The following is a 14,028-nucleotide window of genomic DNA, read 5'->3' on the forward strand; positions in this document are numbered from 1 at the left end:
TTACATTATGTGTAATGAGGTTTGAGTCCCTGTTCCCCACTTTCAGGGAGAGCCTTCAGGGGCATTAAAGCAGATGTCTGTCTTTCTCTCTCCCTCTCTATCTCCCCTTCCCTTCTTAATTTCCCTCTGTCTTATCAAATAAAATATAAAAAAGAAGAAGAAATATCCACCAAGAGGTGCAGATTCATAGTGCTGGAATTGAGTCCCAGTAATAAATCTGATGGCAATAAAAAAGGTGTTTGAATTTATAATGTAACTGTGCTCATTCTTTCTTCTGATAGATTATAAACTCCTTGAGGAAAAGTGTCCTAGCCCCTTTTCCAGAGTGACCTACTATAGTCTTGAGTGCTGCCTAAATGCAGCCTTTGGTTTTCATAATCAGATCTTAAACTAAATCGTTTACCAATATCCTTATGAATTATTATTTTCATTCAGCAGATATTAATTTTAGGTATTTACTTTTAAGTGACAGAATGGGCACAGAGCATCGGATACATAGTTTACTCTGTAGGGTAGTGCCTTGTCATACAAGCAGCCCAGATTCCAGGCCAAGTATCACATGGGAGTATCTCTTTAGATTAAAAAAAGAAATGGCTGAGGAATGGTGAAATCACTTATGAGTAAGACCCTGGTTTCAGAAAAAAAAATAAGTACAGTGGTCCCACCTCAATGTAGTAGAGCAGAAATAAATGCCCACAAAGTCTAGAGAAAATGTTAAATGTTACAACTGAGATATAACAATAGTGGAAGATAGTAATCTATATATGTAAGTTTGTGCAGGAAGTGATTTATGGTGGCCTTTGAACTTGACGTATGGTGAGGGTTTCCTCAGACAAAAATGGGTAGACAAGGCATAAATAAGAACACTGAGTAGTATTTTGAGGAATAGTTAGAGATCAGTATAACTGAAGTGTATATGGTGTATGTGTATGGGGGGAATGTCTATAAATATAATTGAAAACAAAGGTGAGATTTTATTTTAATGGAAAATTCATGTTTATTATGAATTTGGGCTTAATCTGCAGATAATAGGCAAATACAGATTTTTTTTTAAAGCAGAATACTGCTCAGCTCTTGCTTATGATCGAGTCTGGGTTTCAGCAAGGGTTTTTGGAGCCTCAGACATGATGCACAACCACTTAAAAAATTATTTCCCCTTTTGCTGCCCATGCTGTTTTTTATTGTTGTTGTGGTTATTATTGTTATTGTTACATTATTGATGTCGTCGTTGGATAGAACAGAGAGAAATGGAGAGAGGAGGGTAATACAGAGAGGAAGAGAGATAGATAGACACCTGCAGACCTGCTTCACAACCTGTGAAGGGACTCCCCTGCAGGTGGGGAGCTGGTGGCTCAAACCAGGATCCTTAAGCCAGTCCTTGTGCTTGGCGCCACATGCACTTAACCCGTTGCACTACAGCCCAACTCCCATAACCATTGTTTTATCCCTCCAGCTACCAGAATAATTCAAAAAATTTGCTGAAATAGTTCTGTCTATTCTAGCATATTAAAACATACTTCTAGGAAGAGAGACTAGAAAGGTAGATTTATTGAGCAAGGATTGTACATATTCTTTGGTTTCTAAGAGGTACCAGAAAAGTAGAGAAACTTGGATTTTAGTATGTTTTTCTCTTTCCCTCTCAACACGCACATGCATGAGTGCACGTGTATGCACACACACATGAGTAACGATTCTTAAAGTACACTGAAGATGGAAATGTTGCAGGAACTCATTATATCAGAGATGATCAAGCAGACTGGGTACATAATGTTTATATATTTAAGTATTAGGTGGCAATGAGGTTTAAAATATGGCTTTGAGGTGTTGGGTGGAGGTGCATCCAGTATAGTGCATCCAGTATAGTGGACCTGGGTTTAAGTCCCAGTTCCCACCCGCAGTGAGGAAGCTTCAAACATGGTGGAGTAGTGTAGGTTGTTTCTTTCTTCCCCCTTTGCCTCTTTCTGTCTCTATCTTAAACAAGGCAGGCAGAAGGAAGGAAGGAAGGAAGGAAGGAAGGAAGGAAGGAAGGAAGGAAGGAAGAAAGGAAGAAAGGAAGGAAGGGTGGACAGCCAGGAGCTCTGTAGTTGCTGAGCTGTAGTCACCCTTGACAATTTTGCATTTTTATGCTCAGCCTATAGATCATCCCATTCTGGGTTTAGAAAACTGGAACTTTCCTGTGTAGTATAATTTCAATGGAATATTGGGATGCATTGGATCGACCTTCTCGTGGTGCATCCCGTGAGTACCCATTTATTGGGGAAACTGACGATCCTTCCTAGCTGACTGAATCCACATGGATCCCAGTCACTTTCAAAGCCAGCAACAAGCAGACATCAGGCTCAACCTGATGCTGTTGACTGGCTACGGAAGAAGGGCAAACGCTAGAAGAAGAAGAATGGAATATTACTCAGCTATTAAAAATGGTGAAGTCACTTTCGTCACTTCATCTTGGTTGGAGTCTGAAGGAATCATGCTAAGTGACATAAGCCAGAAAGAGGATAAATATTAACATAAAGGGGAAACAGAAAGTAAAAACTTTCATTGGTTGGGTGATTGCACCAGGACAAAGGACTTTTGTGAAAAACAGAGGAGTGGTAGAGAGAAGGCTTTTTTTTTTCTTCTTCAGGTTCTGGTACATGATAATGGATAAGTCCACTTTATAAAAATAAAAAAATTAAGATATAAAAACAACAAAAAAAGAACCTGAGTTGGGGGTGAAATTGTTTTGCAGACACATTGTAGCAAGATGGGCTATTGTACCTGTGTGCCAAAAACTGTACTGAAATGAGAAACCTCCCAATTAAAAAGAAAAAGAAAAAGAAAGGTCCTTAGGCACTCATTTTGTTTTATTTTCCAGACATTTATATTGTTATAAATAATAATAATTGAAAGAGTCATGGCACTGAGACCTTGCATAGGCAGTTGTAATATATAAATTACTTTATCTCTGATTTCTTTAAAATAAAAATAATGGTGATGATGACAATAGTAATAGTGATAATTGTAGTAATATATAAATCAAAGAGATAAGATAGTGGCTCAATTTAAATTGATAAATGCAGCAACACCTATTGCTTATCAATTTCTGGTTCCTGCATAATAAGACGGTTATCTAGAACATATTTTCAGCTCTAAGTAGAACAATAAAAAGTAAATCCTGAAATATAAACTGAAATCATAGTTCAACTTATTAAATCAGTGCAAGAATGGCTCACAGGTTTGAATCAAAAGGATACAAATGAAAAATAAGTCCTGCTTGGGAGTATGGATCGACCTGTCAGTGCCCATGTTGAGCAGGGAAGCAATTACAGAAGCCATACCTTCAACCTTCTGCATCCGACAATGAACTTGGGTCCATACTCCCAGAGGGTTAAAGAGTAGGAAAGCTATCAGGGGAGGGGTTGGTATACGGAGGTCTGGTGGTGGGAATTGTGCGAAGTTATACCCCTCTTATCCTATGGTTTTGTCTATGTTTCCTTTTTATAAATAAAAAATTAAAAGAAAGAAAAATAAGTACTGCTATATAGGCTCCAATCAAAGTCTAACTTAGTAAGTGCAAAAATGGATCAACTGGGATAAGTGCACATGGTGTGAAGTGAAAAGACCTGCATAATGATCTCTGTTTGAACTCCAGCTCCCCACCTGGAGGGAAGTCACTTCACAAGTGGTGAAGCAGGTCAGCAGGTGTCTATCTTCCTCTCCCCCTCTCTGTCTTCTCCTCCTCTCTCCATTTCTCTCTGTCCTATTCAACAACAACAATAATTGTAATAATAATAATGATAACGGCAACAATAATAACAATAAGGGCAAAAAATGGAGAAGATAGTCTCCAGGAGCAGTGGATTCATAGTGCAGGCACCAAGCCCCAGTGATAACTCTGGAGGCAAAATAAATACATAAATAAAAATAGAACAAAATGGATCTCATGTTCGAACAAATCAAATGGAAGAGAAAATTAGGGGTTTAGTAGTAAAAGAGGAGCAAAGGGAATAACTCATATAAGTCTTTGATAAAAGAAAATTTAATATGACTTTATACAATAATAATTTATTCAGGGTTCAGACATTCAGTAATAAGGAAATATGCATACTCATAATCCACCTTCTCTCTTTCACCGAGGTCAGATGTATAAGTTAGACGTAGCTCATCTTCTAGAACAAGAGGCAATATCTTGTCATCTGGTGAAATCACTACTGACATAGATTCCTGTTAATAATTATACAAACTTGCAGTACCCACTGTATCTGCTCCTCTGATTTCTAAAAGTACAACCCCCCACACACATATACATACAGGGTCATGTATTTCTGGTCTTGTACTCAGGAGTTTCTAGTTCAGGTAGTCCCCATTCTAGCCTAGTACAGGGAGAAGATGATTAGATCTTCTATTTGTCCAATTCATAAACACATTGTATTACTTAATTCCACAGTGAATCCCTGAACCATACTTGTATCCTAAGAGTGAAGGTGAACAGTAGGATTGGAGTTGTAGTCTATTTCCTTTCTATCCTAGTCCTTGATTCTAAAATTCAGTACTTAGAATTGGAAGCTAGAATACTCTAGTCATGTCCTCAAATTATAAACATGTTTGGGGCACTAAAATTATTAAAAGTTTCATAGCAAGAAGAAGGAAAATTCAAAGAAATTATTTGTTGAAGAGACTATGCTTTCCCCCATTTAATATATTGGACCCTCTTGTCAAAAATTAGATGTCCATAGATGTGGTAAACTTTGGGTTGAAATATGCTGAAGAATAAAACAGGACCATTACATTTCACCAAACATAAAAGTAAACTTCAAATAGACCAAGGGTTTAGATTTTAAGCCAGGGACCATCAAATATTTAGAGTAAAACATTGGCAGAATTCTTTTCAATCTAAGTTGTAAAAGGTTCTTCAATTACACAAATCCATTCATTAAAAATAAATAAATAAATAAATGGATCTGCATCAGGCTGAAAAGTTTCAGCATGGCAAAAGAAATCACCATCCAGATAGACTCCTTATGGAATGGGAAAAATCTTTTTATGTCACACAGCAGACAAAAGGTTAATAACCAAAATATACAAAGATCTCACCAAACTCAGAGAACAAAAACCAAATGACTCAATCTCAAATTGGAGAGTATATGGACAGAATATTCACCAAAGAAGGGATCCAGTAGGCCAACAGACATTAGAAAAATAAGCTTGGGAGCCAGGTGGTGGTGCAACGGGTTAAGTGCACATGGCACAAAGTGCAAGGACCGGTGTAAGGATCCCGGTTCTAGCCCCTGACTCCCCACCTGCGAGGGGATCACTTCACAAGTGGTGAAGCAGGTCTGCAGGTGTCTTCCCCTAAATTTCTAAATTTCTCTCTGTCCTATACAACATCACCACTACCAACAATAACAACAATGACGACAATAAACAATAAGGGCAACAAAAGGGGAAAATACAGTTTCTAAAAAAAAAAAATTATTCCTTAAAAAACACAAAAGGGCCTTATCCTATGGTTATTATAAAAAAAGAAAAAGGGCCAACAGACATATAAAAAATGCCCAGAGTCACTGATTATCATACAAATGATAAGACAGCAAGGAGATACCACTTCATTTCTGTGAAAATGTCATACATCAGAAAAGACAGTAAGGACAAATGTTGGAAGGTTATAGTGGTGGTAATGTAAATAGGTCAAACTTCTGTGAAGAGAAGTCTGGAAAATTCTCAGAATGATAGAAATAGATATACTCTAAGAGCCTACAATCCCAGTCCTAGAGACACACCCAAAGGAAACAAGCACACCTAGCCAAAGAGATTTTTGCACACTATGTTCATAGCATTACAATTTGTAATTAGTCCAAACTTGTAAGCAACCTAGGTGCCCAAGGACATATGAGTGGCTAAGACTATTCTTCAGCTGTTAAGAATGATGAAGTTAAGACAACAAGACACACCATAGGTAACTAACAATGAAAGAAGTAAGCATAAAGGACGGATTCTAAAAGTTGCAAGAGAAAAACAAAAAATCACATACAGGGGAGGGGGTGGGTTATGGAGATTGGGTGGTGGGAATTGTGTGGAGTTGTACCCCTCATACCCTATGGTTTTGTTAATTAATCCTTTCTTAAATAAAAAAAAATTTAAAAAATCACATACAGAGGAAAACTCATAAAACTTTCAGCATACTTCTCCACACAGACTCTAAAATCCAGAGAAGAATGACAAGATATACATATATATTGACCTCTCAGTGAAAAAGGGTTTCAACCAAAAACAGTATACCCTGATAGACTGTCATTCAGACTAGATGAAGGGATAAAAACCTTTCTCAGACAAGCAACAATTAACGGAGGCAACTATCACAAGCCCTCCCTGAAAAAAAGGTTCCAAAAGGCCTCCTATAAACATTAACAGCATCACAAAAAAGGCATTTATGAGAGCACTCAAAAAGGTGAATAATGGCTCTGCAATATCCTAAATACATAATATTAATAAGTGTCAATGGCATAAATTCACCAATTAAAAGGCACAGAGTAGGCAGATTGATCAGAAAACACAACACAACCATATGTTGTTTGTAGGAATACCACCTAACTCAACAAGGCAAACACAGATTCAACATGAAAGGATGGAAAACTATCATACAGGCTAAAGGACCACAAAAATGTCAGGTCAGGGGTAGCTATTCTCATTTCTGATACAATAGACTATAAAATAAATTAATAAAAGATAGCCATGGACATTACATAATGCTCAGGGAATAAGTCAACCAAGAGGAATTGACAATTATTAACATATACCAATGAGGGCTGATCTAAATAAGGCAAATACCTACTGAGAGAGCTACAAAAATATGTCAGTAGTAATAGTAGGAAACTTCAACACCCCACTTTCAGACACAGGCAGAACATCTAGGCAGATAACTAATAAACAAGGGAATTAATTGAAGAGATAGATAGACTGTATCGTCTGGGCATTTTAAGAGTCCTACACCCCAAGAAACTCGAATACACATTCTTTTTGAGTCCACATGAGACATTCTCAAGGATAGATCATCCACTTGGCCACAAAGACAATATAAAGAAATTCAAGAGCATTGAAATGATCTCAAGCATCTTCTCAGACCACAGTGGAATTAAGCTAACACTTAACAACAAAAAGAAAATTAGTAAAAGTTCCCAAATATGGAAATTTAGCACTGCACTACTTAGCAACTACTGGACCAAAGAGGAAATTAAGGAGGAAATTAAGGTGTTTTTTTTTGTCTTTGAGAATCAAATGAAAATATAGAAACAAGCTATCAAAATAGTTTCCTCATGTTTGGGAGCTACTCTCTATTTTAATCCAGCTTTGTAGTCCAATTTTCCACTCTGACACCATCTTCTAAGCCCATCTGCATGATAGTTATTGGGCTTGGCAAAAATGACTAAAGCCATGGGCCCCTTGGAATATACCCAAAATGAACTGTCTAGCTTCTTCCCACGCCAAGACCCTTTATGTTCCAGATTATTAAACAAATAGTCCTGCTTTATATAATACAGCTTTCTAGCCACCAAGTTGTCAAAGCTACCATGATGCCATCCTGACTTCCCTGAGCAGACTACCACACCAATTTGTCTTCACCCCCACACCCCCAGAGCCCTACCCCACTAGGGAAAGACAGAGATAAACTGGGGTTATGAATCTACATGCCAATATCCGTGTTCAGTGGAGAAGAAATCACAGAAGCCAGGCCTTCCACCTTCTGCATGCCATGAGAAATTTTGGTCCATTCCCCCAGATAGATGAAGAATAGGGAAGCTTTCAATGGAGGGGATGGGATAAGGAACTCGGGTGGTGGGAATCATATGGAATTGTAACCTTCTTTTTTTAATATTTATTTTATTTATTCTCTTTTGTTGCCCTCATTTTTTATTGTTGTTGTTATTGATGTCATCGTTGTTGGGTAGGACAGAGAGAAATGGAGAGAGGAGGGGAAGACAGAGAAGGGGAGAGAAAGATAGACACCTGCAGACCTGCTTCAGTGCCTGTGAAGTGAGCCCCTTGCAGGTAGAGAGCAGGTGCTCCAACCGGGATCCTTATGAGGGTCCTTTTGCTTTGCGCCACATGCGCTTAACCCGTGCTACCACCTGACTTCTGGAATTGTAACCTTCTTAACCTACAATCTTGTTAATCATTATTAAATAACTGATAAAGAAATGAAAATAAAAAGAAAGATGAAGTTACTTCCATTGTCTCATTTTGGATGGTGCTTTAAGGAATTATGTTAAATGAAATAAGCTAGAAAGAGAAGAGTACAGGATGACTTCACTAGTAGTTGAAACTTAATAACAAAAAAGAAGGAAACAAACAAACAAAAAAACAGAAACACAAAGTAAAACATAAACTAGGTTTGGTGTACTGCACCAAAACAAAGGTCTTTGGAGGAAGGAAGATAGGGACACAACTGGAGTGACTTCGGAGTCCTGGTGCACGATGATGGAAAAGGACTCAAGTTGGCGGTGAGAGTGTTTCACAGACATTTATCATGAGGCGATGACAAATTGCATCTATGTGTCAACAACTGTGATTTAAATTATTAATTCCCAATACAATGATTAAAAAAAGAATTTATGAAAATCATTTCATGCAGGGTTTTACATACTTAATGCAGTTAATACACAGTGGTGTATTTATATGTATCAGAAAGAGGATGGAAAGAAACATTGGGGACTCTACTAAACTGAAATGAATTCCCTCCTTCCTGCTCTTGTCATATACATATATGCACACATGCATACATACACCCCTAGAAGGCATTCATATACTTCAAAATACCCCTCTTATCCTATGGTTTTTGTTAGTGTTTCCTTTTTATAAATAAAAATTATATAAAAATTTACTAAAATTCATTTGAAGTTGAATTCAGTCTTTTGGATCTCTCATATTAATTTAACACTTCAGGTCTCTGGATGAGACCAGAGAGGGTGGGGTCATATAGTGGCAGAGCTGAAGCTAGAATAAGGGCTCTTATTTCTAACCCAGAAATAATAACTTATTTCTATATCTGATTCTCAGAGTGCCTTCTGGAATTGCAATATTCAAAATGGAAACAAACAGCCACACAGTGATTTTTGAAATCAAAGAAAATAAAAATACATAATTCATCGGTTTCATAAGTCACATTTCAGCTTTCAAAGATACAGTAGTGGCTAGTGCCTCTTTATAACAGTGCCAATATAGAACATTTCTGTAATTTTCAGAAACATCTATGGTGTAGTACTGAGAATGTAAACGACTCTCCAGGGAAACTGTCCCTTTTGTTATGGCCTACTCATGCTATTGAAAAAGAAGAAAAGAATACAAATGAATTTTATACAGATGAATCCAAAGACTTTTCAAAATGTCGAGGGACACAGAGAATAATTGTTGCTGGTGCAATCAGTGAGGTACACTCTGTCACCTCGACTCTCTTGTCAATGACTCAGATCTCAGTGGGATAATAATTTGTGGATCTAAGGAAACTCATTACAAGCAAGATCAATATGTGCAGAAAGTGTGGGAAGAATCCATCAAGATGAAATAATTCCCCTTCTCTGTGTAGTGATAATGAGAATTTGTCTGGTATTTTCACATCCTCCTCCACTGAGACCTATATAGGAAAGGACGTCATATTTCCATTCGCCTCCAATACCTGGGTAATGTGTTGCCCCTGTGGCCACAGGGGCACAAGCTGCACCAGGTGTTCTGGCCTCTCTGTCTGAAGAGCTTGACTGTATTAAACCTAATTGAAATCAGATTCCATTCATTCTGCCATGGGATCCTCTGTTCTCTCTGCAGCAAAGGCTGGTGTATTGCTAGAGGACCTGAATGCTGTACAACGAAGCATCCTAGCCTTATTTTCATCCAGGAAGGTCATCCCCTCATGTCCCTACTGCCTTCTGCACCTGAGCCCCAGAGTGAGATATAATTCTCTGTAAGGTACAGGATTGTCAATCCCAAAGTCATAACAGAGATATACTGTTCTATTTAAATTGAATAGGAAAGTCAGGAAAGGGGAAAATAGGGTTAATTGTTCTAATGGTTAGTGAGTCACTTTTAATTGTTTACCTTTCCAGTTATTCTTAACTCAATGAAGGCAAGCAAGAATACCACTTCACCCCCGTGAGAATGTCATACGGCAAGGAACATTACTAAATAAATACTTACCTGCCACAAAAACACTTTACTATCTACTACTCAGAAGACTGGAGAACAATAGTGAATCCTATTGCCTGAACCATTAAGGAGACTCATTTTTCAATCTGTATTATTAGAACCTCATATGAACTATATCTTATGCACCAGATAAATATTTTCATATCTTGGTAAAGGTGCATAGATATGGTTTATCTGTAGTCTCTTTAGCCACTGTATCCTTAAGGCATTTCAGCAGACTTGTTATATGAAACCTAATGATAGAGGCTATTCCATTCATGGGTATGGAGGATTTAAGGTAGAGGGAGAAACTTTTTTTTAAATTTATTTTATTTTTTTGCCTCCAAGGTTATTGCTGGGGTTCAGTGTCTGCACTGTGAATCCACTAGTTCTGGAGGCTATCCCCCCATTTTGTTGCCCTTGTTGTTTATCTTTGTTCTTGTTGGATAGTACAGAAAGAAATCGAGAGAAGGGCAGACAGAGAGGGGGAGAGAAAGACAGAAACCTGCAGACCTGCTTCACCACTTGTGAAGCGACCCCCACCCCCTGCAAGTGGGGAACCAGGGGCTCAAACTGTGGTTCTCATGCTTTGAGCCATGTGCGCTTAACCCTCTGGGCTACCTCCCGCCCCGAGGGAGAAACTTGCAGTGTCTTCTGTCAAAGATTAAGGATATTTCTCTTCTTTATATTTCGCCGTGGACTCTAGAGTATAAAATACAAGTTTTGCTTCAGATTGTGTCCAGAGACAATAGTGTGCAATGTTAACCTTTCAGCTCCAGTACTCTGATGAGACTGTTCCTAGCATATAGGATGCCTCAATTCCATATCAGGTGGTGCAGGGCCCATGAGATAGAATACATGTGCACATGTATCCATAAAATTTATAACTTAATATATGTAAAATATAATATATAACATAATATATATAAAATACATAATAGTTTGCAGTGATGCAATAAGTGCAGCAAGTAGAAAGTACTAAAAAAATACACCATAAAGTACTTAATTAAATAGTTTCTACTTAGATCTAGATACCGTCCTCACCTATTTCCTATTTCACTTCCCTCAATCACTCCAAGATTAACCTTGTCAGAAAAAATAAGAACTACAAAAGCTGGGTAAGGGCAAGAGACTAGCATACTTTAATGATGGCTTCTTTGGTCACTACCAGACCACCCCATCATATGGGGCCCTAGTTAGAGAATCCTGGGATTCCCACATTGACATGATGGACCTAGACCTCAAACAGATCCTTCTCTTCACTTTCACTGGTCACCTCCATCAGGAACAACATAGTGGACCCACTTGTGGGACTCTATAGGATCTTACCCTCAATGTAGGTCAACAATGATAGGGACTGTCCCATTCTCTGAAGGAAGGTTGGTTCAACATACTCTTCTAATCGAGGAAGATGGGTGCAGCCCAGAATGTTCCTAGCTATGACCACAGAATATGAGCTCAGATCTACAGAGGCTACACAGGCTCCTCTGTTGAATATGGGCCACAGAATAAATTGATGGGGTTTACAGTTAACAATATTTATACACTTTTCCCATATTTAGTAGCTACTCTCTGCCCTGATCCAGCTTTTCAGTCTTATTTACAACTCTGACACCACTTCCCCAGAAAACACCTTTAACCTACCTGCATATTAGCTCTCAGACTCAGGAAAAAAATTAGCAAAGTCACGGGCCCCTTGGAATATACCTAAAATATACCTACTAGCTTTTTCCAAAATGGAGATCCCAAATCTCATTGGCTATAGTCTTACCTTTAGGTTCCTTATTATTAAACAATTTGTTTTGCTTTATATCCTAATGCTTTTCAGCCACCAAGTTGTAGATGCTACCATGACACCAACCTGACTTCCCTGGAAGATGACCTCACCAATGAACCCTGGAAGCTGACCTCTCCAGAACCTTGTCTCACTAGGGAAAGAGAGAAACAGGCTGGGAGTGTGGATTGACCTGTCAATGCCCATGTTCAGCAGAGAAGCAATTAAAAAAGTCAGACATTCCACCTTCTGCACCCCATAATGATCCTGTATCCATGCTCCCAGAGGGATAAAAAAGCATCCAATGGAGGGGATGCAATACAGAACTCTGGTGGTGGGTATTGTGTGGAATTGTACCCCTCTTATCCTATGATCTTGTCAATCATTAAATCAATAAAAAAGTGATAAAAATACTCACTTTCTATCATTGCATTCAGATCAAAATGAAAAAGGGTTTCAACTAAGGATAATAAATCCTGCTAGACTTTTATTCAGACTAGATGGAGGAGTAAAAAAACTTCTTGACAAACAACAGTTAAAGGAGGCGATACAACCACATGCTGTCTGCAAGAATCCCACCTGACCCAAAAATACAAACACGGACTTAAAGTGAAAGAATAGAAAACTATCATACAGGCTAATGGAATACAAAAAAGGTCAGGGTCAGCCATATTCATCTCGGAAACAATAGGCTTTAAATAAAATAATAAAAGATAGGCAGAAACACTACATAGTGATCAGGATATCAATCAACTAAGAAGATTTAATAATTACTAACAACTATGCACCCAATGAAGGAACATCTAAATATATCCAACACAAAATGAAAGATCTACAAATTATAGTAGTAGTAATTCAGTAATAGTAGGAGACTTCAACACCCCACTTAAACACTTAGACAGATCAACTAAGCAGAGAATAAACAAAGGAACAAGAAAATTACTTGAAGAGATGGATAGACTAGACCTCCTGGAAATTTTCAGAGATTTTCACCCCAAGAAACTGGAATACACATTCTTTTCAAATACACACAGCACATCCTCAAGGATAGACCACATGTTAGGCCACAAAGACAATATTGACAAATTCAAGAGCATTGAAATCATCCCAAGCATCTTCTCAGACCACAGTGGAGTAAAGCTAACCCTCAACAACAAACAGAAAATTAGTAAAAGTCACAGAATTTGGAAACTGAACAACATACTGCATAATAAACACTGGGTCAAAGAGGAACTCAAGGAAGAAATTCGTAAAGATAGTGGGGTCCATATACAGCAAACCTGCAAACAAAAGCACCTTATGCAATGAACAGACACTGAAAGCATTTCCAACCAGATCAAGGACTAGACAGGGCTGTCCATTATCACCATTATTCTTCAACATAGTTGAAGTTCTCCCCATATTAATCAGGAAAGAGAAAGGAATAGAATGAATGCAGATTGGAAGGGAAGAAGTCAAATTCTCACTATTTGCAGGTGATATGATAGTATACATAGAAAAAATAAAGAATCTGGCAGAAACCTACTGGAAATTATGAGGCAATATAACAAGGTGTCAGGCTACAAAATCAATGTACAAAAATCAGTGGCATTTCTTTATGCAAACACTAAACCTGAAGAAGAGGATATCCAGAAATCACTTCTATTCACTGTCACAGCAAAATCAGTGAAATACCTTGGAATAAACCTTACCAAAGAAGTGAAAGACTTGTATACTAAAAACTATGATTCACTATTCAAAGAAATATAAAGTGATACAAAGAAATGAAAAGACATCCCATGCTCATGGATCAGAAGAATTAATATCAAAATGAATATTCACCCCAGAGCCATATACAAATTCAATGTTATACCCATCTAAGTCTAGTTTCTTTAAGAGAATAGAACTAAAATTATAATAATTTATGTGGAACCAGAAAACACCAATAATTGCCAAAGCAATCTGAGGAAAATAAACAGAAATGGAAGTATCACACTCTAAGATCTCAAACTATACTATAAGGATATCATAATCAAAACAGCCTGGCACTGGAACAAAAATAGATAAACCAGTGGAACAGAATTGAAATCCCAATACTAAACCTCCATGCCTTTGAATAT

At 37.8% G+C, this 14,028-nt stretch overlaps 1 protein-coding gene across 1 annotated transcript in view; it reads right to left on the bottom strand.

Annotated features, from left to right (window-relative positions):
* Positions 1 to 14,028, bottom strand: part of AR (androgen receptor) — a 359,493-nt gene that overhangs the window by 23,417 nt on the left and 322,048 nt on the right. The gene's annotated exons all lie outside the window — the stretch shown is intronic.

This window comes from Erinaceus europaeus, chromosome X, assembly GCF_950295315.1.
Source record: "Erinaceus europaeus chromosome X, mEriEur2.1, whole genome shotgun sequence".
Classification (NCBI taxonomy): domain Eukaryota; kingdom Metazoa; phylum Chordata; class Mammalia; order Eulipotyphla; family Erinaceidae; genus Erinaceus; species Erinaceus europaeus.